The sequence below is a fragment of the Rhipicephalus sanguineus genome, unplaced genomic scaffold (assembly GCF_013339695.2).
Source record: "Rhipicephalus sanguineus isolate Rsan-2018 unplaced genomic scaffold, BIME_Rsan_1.4 Seq2551, whole genome shotgun sequence".
Taxonomy (NCBI): Eukaryota; Metazoa; Arthropoda; class Arachnida; order Ixodida; family Ixodidae; genus Rhipicephalus; species Rhipicephalus sanguineus.
The window spans coordinates 31,494-42,185 of record NW_023614882.1 but is presented as its reverse complement, the minus strand read 5'-3'; the positions used below and the strand labels follow the sequence as shown (position 1 = coordinate 42,185).

The 10,692-nt window shown below is 49.9% G+C and overlaps 1 non-coding gene across 1 annotated transcript; it reads right to left on the bottom strand.

The window, feature by feature from the left end:
- Positions 1-1,674: 1,674 nt before the first annotated feature.
- Positions 1,675-1,747, bottom strand: Trnar-ucg (transfer RNA arginine (anticodon UCG)). Its single transcript has one exon. It is a non-coding gene; the product is annotated as a tRNA-Arg (tRNA).
- Positions 1,748-10,692: the final 8,945 nt, after the last annotated feature.

Sequence of the window (10,692 nt, the reverse complement as noted above, 5' to 3'; positions counted from 1 at the left end):
AACGTTTCCTACTGGAACATGCCAATGGCTGCTAATGGGGAATGTGAGACAGAAGAATTCGGCTTTTAGTTAACGCCCACGCTGCGAATGTTTTATCGTTCAACAATGCACAGGAAAAATCTCCCACCGGCACCACCTTGGAGGTCAAAGCGTAAGACTGGTTGCGCACTACGACTACTACGACTACGACTACGAGGGACGAACGGGTGCCGCCTTAAGGAGCTTCGCCCCTAAAAAGAGGGAGAGACATCGGCGCACTAAAACAATTCCACGTATTCCCGAAGCGTGGCAGCACATTCGAAGCAAGAGAAATGATCGAAGAAGGCGCGCGTTTGAAACCAACCGCGCCGCGGGCGCACTCGGTTGCGCAAGCGATAGCCGGCGCGCCGTTTTGCGAAGCATAAAAAAAAAAAAAAACAACGCAGAGACATCGGCGCATGAAAAAAATTCCACGCATTCCCGAAGCGTGGCAGCACATGCAAAGAAAGAGAAATGATCGAAAAAGGGCGCGCACTTTCAACCAGCTGCACCGCGAACGCGCTCGGATGGGCAAGCGATAGCCGGTGCGCCGTTTTGGGAAGCAAAAAAATAAAAAAAAAGATACAACGGAGAGACATTGGTGCATGAAAAAAAATTCCACGTATTCCCGAGGTGTGGCAGCACAGGCCAAGCAAAATAAATGACCGAAGAATGCGTGCGGTTTAAAAATAAACGCGTACGACGAAAACCCTTTGGTACCGGGAAGGTTCTGCCGTACGTGTACGGCGAAAACTCTCAAGGGGTTAATCATCCGAAGAAAAATCTGCACTTAAAGAAGCACGTTTTCAGCGGAAGCGTGTTGGCTTTCTTCGCCGCGCCTTCAAATCGCTCTCTCCTGCTCCGGCTTCTTTTGGTTTTGTTCTTCTTTTCGTTGAGCACTTCGTGGCTCCGTACGGGATGTCATGCGCTAACACTGAAACGCTGGACTTCGCAGAACATTCTTTTGTATTTGTAGTTTTATTGGCATCATTTAGCGCTTGTAGGTTTTGACCTCGATGCTTTTATCCATGCGCAATAAATCAATCCTATTTTACTTGTGTGCATGTGAGCGTTTTTCTCGGTCAGTAGTGTATAGAAATTACATGCAATTAATTATTTGTAAAATTAAACTGTGACTGCCTGCAATACCGAGATACGATTATTAGGCACACTGCATAGCCGTGCATTCCGGATTAAGATTGCCTACCTGTTAACTAAATATAAGTGCACGGGTGTCGAACCCGTGCCCTCGCGCTTGGCAGCGCACCGCCTCAGCCGGTTCGGCGGGCAATACATAGATGACTTCTTTCTCCTTAGCGCTCAAGCTAATTAAATTACTTTTTTTTGTAGCAAACAATTACATGCAACTAGTTACATTATTGACACGCATGGTTAAAAAAAAAAAGACGCGTGAGTGTACCCCTTGTACAATTAAAAAAAAAAAGGAAGAAAAAAAAAGTTTCCCGAGCCAATGTACAATTAAAAAAAAAAGAAGAAGAAAAAAAAAAGAATTTTCCCGAGCCGATCTAGTTGTCGCCATCCTCGTGACATTTGTGAAACGGAGAACTGTATGGTGCGCCCTTGCAACAGAATGTGTCCGGATACATTGTAAGATGTAGGACAACGTATGAGAAAAAGAAAAAAAACTATGCCGTCCGTCCGCGACAGGACTCGAACCTGCAATCTTCTGATCCGAAGTCAGACGCCTTATCCATTAGGCCACGCGGACTTTTTTTTTTTTCCTTTATTGCCGGTTTATTAACGTCACATGCACATCAATAACAGACACCACTTACAGTAATAATACACATTGCTACAATAATGTGTCAAGATGAAAAAATTAATGAAATAAAATAATAAAAAATAAATTTAAGGTATGCCAGAGGTTCAACCCTGGCCAGCCAGTCAGGAATAAAGTCTTGTTGTTTGAGCACATCTATGTATTGAACAATGTTCTCGCGAAAAAGCACACGTGCAGGTCGCCTGTCAGGGTCTCAGTGAAACCCCGCCATTCTCGCCTGCCATAAGCAGTGGAGGCCAAGAAGCATAATAAGGTCAAAAGGCATCCCATCCTCGTTTTCTATCTGCAAAAACCTGATTCCAAGTGGATGCAGAGGAAACTCTTTCTTGAGCGTTCTCTGTAAAACATCCCAGAAGTAGACCCCTTCCCAACAGTGCAAAAATACGTGATCTATTGTCTCCGGTTTTCTACAGATAAAACAATGAGAACCCCACTGCATGTAAAAACCCCGCTCTTCCAAGAATGTCCGCACCGATAAAGTACCCGAATGTAATTTAAAAAAGAAAGTTTTTGCCCCTGAATGAATTTGCATTTTCTTCACTCATTTGAGTACATCTTTTCCTTCGCCTCCACTGTTTATTGACCTATACATAGGCACTGGAAAAATCATATCACATATGTCTTTATCTAATTTCTTTCGAGTGACTGTAAAGAGATATTCATTTGAGAACCTCACTGACAGAAAATGGACGCTGTCCACAACTTCCTTAAAAAAGCCTCGCGTGGCTCCAGGCATGTTTGCAGTGCTAACAACAAAGTTAGGTAGCACGCGACAAAGGCGTAGCTGGCACACTGTTCGCAGAAAAGGATCTTGCACGTCCCGAAAGAAGAGAAAGCGATTAACTAGCTGCCGGACAAATAGATGCGACAAGCTAAGTCCCCCTGCTTTAACTCGTCTGAACAGATTCGATCTACTGCATCTTTCCCAAGTTGACCCCCACACAAAAACAGCGAATACTCTATGAAACTTTTGCACATTCATTCGTGTACAACTTAGCACTTGCATCACATACCACAACTTGCTCATAAAAAACATATTACATACAGTGGCTCGCGCAAACATTGAGAGACAAGTGGCGTTCCACCGTGTTGCTTTTTCTCGCATTTGCTGCACCTGCTCAGTCCAATATTCATCGGTGCTTTTATAGTGTTGAAGGGGTATACCTACTTTCCTGGACTTCTGAACCACCGAATGTTGGCAAAAGCATCAGGGACCGATGACCATTCACCATGCCATAGCCCCAGACACTTCCCCCAGTTCACTCGACTTCCGGTAATTTGGCCAAATTTCTTAACGACGTCAATTGTCTCTTGGACACCTTCTTTCGATGTACAACATACTGCCACGTCATCGGCATACTAGATGTGTGCACGGGCTCCGGGTAGCCCGAAAGCCCGAGCCCGACCCGGCCCGCGGGCCGGGCTCGGGCGGGCCGACGCATTTCCTCCTCGGGCCCGGGCCGGGCTCGGGCTACTTGGAGTTTTATCGGGCCGGGCTCGGGCCCGGCGCGAAGCCCGACTCAAGCCCGAAATATAGAAAATCAGCGGGAATTGTTTTCCAGCATGCATACAGCGCCTTTTCCGCGACCGCCCTTTACCGCTTTTCCTTTCCCATTCGCTACTTTAAACAAAAGGGGAGCTCTCCGATTATCTCTCTATGGAATCGTCCGCCTGTCCATCTGAGGTTTTAGTCTTCTGGAAAAACAAGCAGCAGAGATATCCCAAGCTTGACAGGCCGGCCAAAAAGATATTAGCAATTTCGGCGACAAGTGCAAGCAGCGAACGCAACTTCAGTTCGGCGGGCTACATAAAGCAAAAGCGCCGCACTTCTTTGAAGCCGGAATCGTGGGACTGCTTGCTGTTTTGCACGACAGTTTGTAATCTGTGTAATAGAGACTGTTCGTCGCGTGTCGTTTGATCATATTCGATATGCTCAATAAAATGCCAAATTACCAGAAAACGATGTTTTGTTTTCGCAGAGAACCTTCAAAAAGCCGGGCCGGGCCGGCTTTTTGAAGGTTCTCTGCGATTGTATTTTCGTACGTCGGGCCGGGCCGGGCGGGCTCGCAGCCCTTTGCCGTCACAGCATCACAGCATCACAGCATTCAAGGACACAACGCATCGTGTGTGTGTTCGTCAAAATGGAACGCCCCTTGATGCCACAAAGGCCACGCGGACAAGCACGTTTGTGTCATGTTATCCGCCAGTGACGTGGTTAAGAGTTCTCGGCCGAGGAATTGTCCCGGCTATGTTCTTTATATTTCTTGGTACGGGTTTCTCTGCTGTCCTTTTTTTTTTTCCTCTGGAAATTTTGGCCTACTTTAGCTTGTTCATTCAATTCCGGCTCATGATGTCGATGGAGGGAGGGGGTGATTCTTCTGGATTAACTTGAGACCAGCTTTGATTGCTGCGTTCAACAAGGCGCCGCGACAACGAATGACGTTTGAAAAATGCATTTGATATTATAGGATAGATAGCATGCGAATTTATTATTATTATTATTATTATTATTATTATTATTATTATTATTATTATTATTATTATTATTATTATTATTATTATATTATTATTATTATTCACTAGCCTTCAAAGCCCCGGACATAACAGAAGGGAGTGATAGCACTGCAGATATGCATAAAAGGACGTAATGAAACGAGCGTAAGTGTGGTTGAACAGGAAGACTAATCGATTGCGGACAGGGAAGCACTTATAGCCGGGCACGTTGTTCCAGTTTGTCGGTGTTAATTCTGAGAATAAAAGAGTCGTGAAGTAACTTTGTGCGCGAAAAGGGAAAGTTCATGGTGAATGCGAGGGATCTGAATCCAATGGCTGGTTTTCGCGTTTGTGGTGTTCGTTAAGAAATATTCTGTGAAACTTTATGGCGCCCGGGCAAGGGGGAGGGGGGCGGGAAGGAGGAGGATGACGAACTGATGTCCGGATTTTCAGTGCAGTGCGTACCTAATGCCGTTGCTATTTCCCGCTAAGTTGGTACGGTACGTGAAGCCCAACCTGCATGGATCTCGACATTAAAAGTTTTGTTATGCCGCTCTTAAAACATTCACTCGTCAGTGATAGTCATCATAGAATGTGATCGGGCTCTTAGAAAGTGATCGCTCATGTTCCTTTATTCTCATAATAATAACGTTAAACCGCATCAATTATTACACCATATTAACGCACCTTCCGCTTTCACCGACATAAGACCGCCACCCAACACTACGCACGTCGTTTTTATCGGCCGTTTGCTTGCCATAGGTCTTGATTACTGCTGTGGCACCAGTGAAATCGGCGAGAGCAAAACGTTTCATATTGTCATTTGTTTCCCAAGTGGGTTTCCGAGCCGATTGCAGCATCGTACCTCAATAGTTTCTGCTGCCAGAAGTGAGGTATCGCTCAGCTTATGCTGTTCATTTTGATTGGTTGAAAATAAAGAATATTTGCGCACGCTTGCGACGCACTTACTGTGAGGAATTTAAAAATTTTAATGTATTTAATACTTGTTAGAGCTGCGAAAAAGACGCCAATATGTGCATCACTTTCAATTTCTATGGTGCTCAACGCCGCTGTAGCGCTGTCGAATGGTCTACGCTAAGGTCCCTTAGTCTGCGCTAGGGTGCCTCGGTGCTCCTGCTCTCCCTTCGTTGCGGGTTCCCTCCGCTCCGGAGCGGCGGGGAGGAGGAGCAGCTTTCATCAATGCACAGTACTTTGCATTTCTGCATCAGGGCAAAGCCATTCATATCTCTATGGCGAAACACAGAATTTCCTTGCACTGTGAACTTTTCAGTTATCTTCAAAGGGTCGTGAAGCACCCCGTCGGCTTATTGAAAAAACACATCTTGCGGAAAGCTGACACGGTTATGAACTGCTCAGCCAAATATTGCAGTCGTGCGCGCCGCGTAAAGGCTACAAGCGGAGCGTGAAGTTGCTGTTTACTCAGGCGCCCTCTTTTCAAACAGAGGCCGGTTCTCACACTCGTCGGTGGGCGGGGCGCCTGTCATTTGACGTCACGGATCTGTTTTTCGCGTCGCAAGAGACATAGCATCCTTACTGGCCAATAGCCGACATAATTCGAGAGCGGTGTTTGGATCAGATGCGCTTGTTCCCGTTGACACTGTGTACAATAGTTGTTGTAGTTAAATAAACAGGCTGAAATATGGAGAAACTTAGTTGCGAGTTTTCAAAAAGATGACTCACTTCCGGTACAGGCGAACTGTCGTCTGCTGAAGTCGGCGCGCCCACGCACGTTCCAGCGTACCTAAATTTGGCCACACTGCCTTTTCGGTATCGCAGCCTCTTATGCCTCGCTTGTTTCGATTAGTTTTGAATGTCATAACTGTCCTCAAATGTTACAAAACTTGTGTGTGGCGTTGAGTTCTAACGCCACGGTCTCGTGCTGATATGATCATTGCGTACGTGCACAGATCGAGTTGCAAGCAGGTTCTCAATTATAATTGGTCGGAGAGCGGCCCCTCGTGAACCATGAGGGTTGGATTATAGCTGAGGGTTTTAACACTATTATTATTTTGACAGAGAATGCACACGATCACTTGAACCTTTGGATAATACATTTCACGTCAAAGATATCCCGAAGATGGATTCAGTGGTAAGGTCGAAATAATACAACCTGAATTACAGTGGCGTAAATCCAGAAAAATCACAAAGGGGAACACACATCCTGCCTTGGCGGCCATTTTGTTTCTTAGAAATATAGGTTTTATTTTAAATATGCAAAAATTAAAGTCCTGCGTTGAAATAACATAAAGAAGGCGAGCATGGGCCTTGGCGCCGGGCCAGGGAGCTTAAAGGCACACTAAAGGCAAATAACAATTTATGTCAGAGTGAAAGGTCAGTTTGTGAGAACGTCTAAAACGTCAATAGTATCAATAGCAGTACTCTACTAATCTACTACGAGAAATTAATGTAAATGTAGGACGCGATGTGCTCCACGAGTGGGATATTCTGGAAATGATTCCGATGACGTCAAGAGTCTCGAGTACAATTAACTAGGGGTGTGCGAATAGTGAAATTTAATCTCGAATCGAATTCGAATAGAATAGTGCCGAATAGTGGCTAAAAATATCGAATCGAATATCGAGCAGTATATTTACACGAAATGTGTACCGCCACTTACGGCAAGACAAAGGAAAAATCAGGGACGCTACGGCGTGCTGGCAGCTTCATTACGCACTTGTTCGGGAGTGGCTTTTGTTTCAGCTGTAATTAAGGCAGTGGACACGGGGCCCCATCTGACAGCTTTTATGGGCGCACAGGCATGTTGATAAAAGAGCTGCCATTCCAGTCAGCAGCGGCACTCCTCACTAGAGCACTGCACGGGCCAGGGCCGGCCCGGCCCGCTGGCCGGGCCGGGCCGTCCGAAGTGTTTTCTGGCGGGCCCGGGCTGGGCTCGGGCTTGAAAATGCGGGCCCGGGCTGGGCCCGGGCTTGAAGCCGCGGGCCTGGGCTGGGCCCGGGCTTGAGGCTGCGGGCCGGGCCGGGCCGGACTCGTACCCGCTCATTAAAAGGCGTAAGTCGGGCTTTCGAGCACACGCGAACGTTATGCATTGCGTGGTCTAAGGTATACTGTGCCAAGCTGAAGTGACACGCGCAAAGAGCTGGCTCTTAGCAAAGCTTAGCAATAAAAATAGAAACACAGTTTAAGTGCTATTTATTTTCACCAGTATAGATATACATTGGCACTGTATATTTTCACTAACGTTTCGTCTGCTGGACCAGACTTTGTCAAAGTAGCAAGTACATCGTGGTGGGTTTCCTTATAAACACGCCAGATCACGTACATATATATATATATATATATATATATATATATATATATATATATATATATATATATATATATATATATATATATATATATATATATTAACAGCACTAACAATGGGCGAGATCACGGTTGTTCCCATGGGAGGAATAAAGATTTCGGTATTTTATTCGAGGTTGACACATACGGTACATTTCATTTATATTCCTTAGTATTACGTGCCAAAACCACGATATGATTACGAGGCACGCCATAGTGGCACCGGATCAATTTCGACCACCTCGAGTTCTCTAACGTGCACCTAAAGATAAGTGTATACACGGGTGTTCTTGCATTTCGCCCCCGTCAAATTGCGGCCGCCGTGGCCACGGGGATCGCACCCGCGTCCTAGGACTTAACGAAACAGCTTAACCACTGAGCTACTACCGCCGGCAAAGCAACATTTCGATGGATGTTGTGGAGATAGGTTTGCACTAGGCTTACCTACGAGCGCGACCGTGTAGGGACGCGACGTTCTCCACTGCCGCTGCGTGCGACGACGCTGCGGCCGGGTTCGTCGTTTTCTCCGACACGGCGCAGAAACCACGCACGAGGCAGGGTAACAGCAACAACGGGTTTATTAACCCAAGATGCAACACAGTACGACAGTCACGGGCTTGCAGGCCGTAAAGGGAACTCCGCAAGACCGATCGAGTACGCTTGCCAGCGGCGCTACGACTATCACACAAAGGGCAGCAGTCGAGCACGCGAACGAGAAGCCGCCTGCTAGAGCAGCGCGTCAACCTCTCGTGCTAGCCTGGGAGCATCCCCCGCCACGAGCGAATCGTCGGGCGCATCTTAGCTCGTAGGAGAGGAGGATGTCACCAGCGGCCCAATGGGGAATGGCGCTACGTTGTGACGTAGGCCCGCGCAGCGCGCCAGCGTAGCGTGCCCGGACATGCCAGCGCGGGACGGAGCCGACGCTTGGCTCGCCCAGACAAAGAGGCGCCCTGGCCGCCATCTTGCCGATTGCCGGTGCCTAAGTGCGCCCGGGCTACGCGGCCGGCACGCGCTCGGCAGCTGGGGAACGAGGCGCCAGGTAGGAGGACGCTCTCGATCCCCACATTCCCCCCTCCTAAAGACCGAGGCCAGCCTGTGAAAGAGGCTGTCCGAGGCCAAGTAGCAAGGTCAGCTCAGCCGCAAGGGGGCTGGCCAACGGGGCAAAGCCCAACAGGGGGGTGTCGTCTTCCTGAAGGTACAAGTCCAAAAGTCGGCCATGGCCACACAAAAGTTCCACCAAAAGTTCCACCACCAGGGAGAGCCCACTGCCGGGAAGAAGGTCCACAGCCCAGGAGGAACGGGGGCAAGACTGCACAAGGGGTGGGCAGCCAGCCCGCTTGAAGTTCGCCGGACTGGAGAGGTTGGCAGCCGGGAACGTACGAGGCGTGGCTGCCAGTTTCAAGCAGCAGCCAACCGCCGAAAGTCGCTGGGACGGGGGGCATCACAGGAACGGCAGGCCGGGACAGCAGGCAGCCAGGAACGGAGGCCGGAGCGACCACGCTCGGACCTGGGCCAAAGCTTGAGTGGGCGGACCAGCCGCCGAGGGCGGCTGCCGAAGCTGCCAGGTGGGTAAGGCAGGGTGGAGGTGACTGCAGGGGAGAAGGTGGGTACCAGGTCACAGCTGGGACGACCAGGGAACAGCAGGCCACAGGTCTGGAACAGGCTGGTGGCAAGGTAGAGCCAGGCGCAGGGGGACGACTGGGCGATGCAGGAGTGGACAGAAATGTCCCCGGCATAGCCGGCCTGCCGAAAAGGGGTGCCTGCCTGACAGTGCTGCCCAACAAAAGGGGGCGCTTGCCAGGTTATGGCTTGGACAACACGTCAGAGGGTATTTTTGGCCAAGCGGGCCTTCTACCACTTCCAGACGTGCGCCGCCGCACCTTAGCGCTTATTCTCCATTCACTGTCATGGTATGGAATAAAGTCCAGCTACCTGTCAGTGGGAGAAAGGTCGCTTAGGTGCGTTTCCGCAGGTTGTACCGATGGCGTGGCTTGGAGCCAGCCTTCTAGTTTTCCTGCGGTTGTGTGACCGCCTCCCCCCCTCCCCAAGTCGCTGCTGCGGGCAACGAAAGGGTTTGAGGGCGGCTGCATGAGCCCGGGGGTCTTGCCCGCACGAGACTGCACGCATTGTCACACGAGGAGTGAAGAGCGTCACGTTTATGCCTGGCCAGGTAGCAGAACGGCACAACTTTTAGAAAGTCTTACGGCCCCTCGCATGTCCGGCCAACCGCGAGTCGTGGAAATAGCCGAGGTTGGCTTTCCTTAGACTGCGGGGTACCCCCACCTTAAAAGACTCCTTGGGAGCTTCTTCCGGTGGGATGTGGAGCGCAGGAGAACTCCGCCGGCGACAAACAGATGCGAATCCAACGTGCCCGCAGCAATACCAGACTGCGTAAACGGCACACGGCGCCGACAGCAATACCAGACTGTCAATACGCGCCCGCTCCTTGGGAGCACGGCTCTTGGAGCCCAAACGGATCGCACTGCTGTGCCTTTGGTGTCTCTTCTCTGCTTACAGGATACCGGCTGAAGTGACGTGCTCACCCGAGGCGGTCGACTCAAAGTCAATTCGCCGTCGGGGTTCGCTCATTTGGACCCATCGGAGCCAGAGGCCCCGGAGTCTACTCGATGCGATTGCTCTCGGGAGTGGCGAACACAAGTGTCACACCGAAACGGGGGCACGCGGCAAGGCGTGAGCCACGACGTTTGAACTCCCTTCCGGAAGCGCACAACGAAGTTGTACCGCTGCAAAGTCAACGCCCAGCGCGCGAGGCGGCCCGAGGGCTCGCGCAAGCGCTTAAGCCAGACGAGCGCCATGGGGTCCGTTTCCTCCACCAATTGCACTCCCTTGACATAGCAGACAAGCTTCCGGCGAGCGAAATCTCGTGTGGCGTGCCGTACTTAAAGGCAGCGGTAGCCACTACGAGGGTTGCAAATGGTTGTAGGGCGCCGAAAGGGACGACCCTGTAGCCACCCGCTTGGAAGTCAATCACGATACCCGTGCGCGCGAGAAAGACGCGACCGAGAATCACGGGCAGCGAAAGACCCGGGAGGTGC